Source organism: Pinus tabuliformis, chromosome 4_1, assembly GCF_031772625.1.
Source record: "Pinus tabuliformis cultivar Carrire ecotype Pingquan chromosome 4_1, CPIR1, whole genome shotgun sequence".
Lineage (NCBI taxonomy): Eukaryota > Viridiplantae > Streptophyta > Pinopsida > Pinales > Pinaceae > Pinus > Pinus tabuliformis.
Genome location: NC_142303.1, coordinates 557,524,211 through 557,526,103, shown reverse-complemented (window position 1 = coordinate 557,526,103; position 1,893 = coordinate 557,524,211).

The following is a 1,893-nucleotide window of genomic DNA, read 5'->3' as shown; positions in this document are numbered from 1 at the left end:
GTTCTAAAGAAAATGAATTTCAGAGGGGTAATGCACCTGTATCATAATTCCCCGGAAAAAAAAAAAAAAACATGACCTCCTGGTCATAATTTTCCAATTTATTTCTCCTCCTGGATACCACACAAAGTGTTGTTTCTATTCCCAAGCTTGGTTCCATTGTGGTTTTGGTATAGCTCCTAATTTTCCAGAGTCTCATACTTCATGCTCCCTATGGTCTTGGGCTTGTTTTAGATGTTTTGTTGCTTCATTAGGGTCCCAAACCTTACCTTGTTGTGATATGTTCACATAATTAGTTTTTCGTTAATTGTTGCCCTTTTGAATTAGCCACAATATTGTTCCTCTAAAATCCTATAACTTAAAGTTATACCAAGGTGAATTAAAAATATTAAAACAATTACAATCCCACTCCAGGCATTCCCTATATCTTATGCCTTGTGCCTCCTTCATTTTTATGGTCTTATGTCTCCACTTCAGACGGTCTTGTGCACCAATCTCCAATTCCATAATTTGTTTAACTACAAAAGTCACAATACATAGTTCTTCTGCCATTCTCATTGTCCATCTGTCATTGGACTAAATTATTCACCTTCAAAAGAAATCATCTCCTTGCTTGACATATAAACATGAAACTAGCTCCACACATGTTGTGTTACAAAAATTTTCCCTTGAACTCTTGGATCTCGCCAACTTCCATTTTTTAAATTTTCACCTTCCCAAACAATCCTTTGATCTTCACTTCCTCTTGTTATGATGACAAAATTCAGTAGGATATTGCATATTTATATCCCCTTTAGTCCTCTAGTGTGACGATGCTTTGTACAAGGGCTGCAACAATTTCCTCACATATTTCTTCATTTATCTCCAAGGTAGATGATTTTAATATCAAGTCTTCTGTTGGCTCCATGGAATTTCTAGAATTTTCATTTCTAGTGATACCTGCACACATATTAAAATTGTTAAAAAAAACAATTTCGCCTCCCTGATTTCCCTTGGTAAGTTCACAGTGTTTTGTCTCATCAGAAAAATGAGTTTCTCCTCTCTTTGTTTCCATTGCAAATGCATGGTTCTCCATTTCCTCAAGCAAATGAGTTCCTCTTTCAACCCTTTCTTCATCCTTGGCAACTCCTTGAATGAGACTCTTGTCAATATTCCACATAACAACTGACCATTCTGTATAAACATCCTCATTATTGCTCCAAATATGCTTTGGTAAGCTCTTCCTTGAGGTACTTTTGTGTACCCTTCTTCAAAACCATCTTCATAAAAATGTTTTCCTTTCTTCCCACTTATACAAGAGAATAATGTCTTCTCCTTCTTCCTAACACTTTCATGGCTATATTCTCATTCTTGGATTATTTTGGATTTACTTGGATTAACCAAAATACATTGGCATGAGTGCTTCTGACCAACTATTCTTCCATCATCTTCACAGATCCAGTCCACATCTGCAAAACATGTGGTTTCGTTTCTTTTCCCAATTTCAATATGTCTTCAACCCATGAAAAAACTTCTTTAAAAAAATCCATAACATATTCAATAAGAGAAGACACACCCAACCAAATATACCTCTAAGGGTACTCCTCCTCTCACATACTTGAAGAGTTTAGCCTGAGCTCCTTCATGGACTTCTTCCATGTTATCTTCACGAGCTAACTATGCATCTCCTTCCTCTATGAAAACTCCTTGAGACTGTAAATGATCTTCTAATTCAAATTCCTCCCATTGTTCTTCGTCAACATAACTAAGCTTCTCTTGAGATTTTTCATTCTTTAGAACTTATGGCACTTGTTTAGCTTCATGACACTCAGTACTTGCAAACTCAAACTCATGAAAAACATTAGTTAGAAATATATCAATTTCTTCCTCCTCACCTGATGTTGTTGACATTATTTC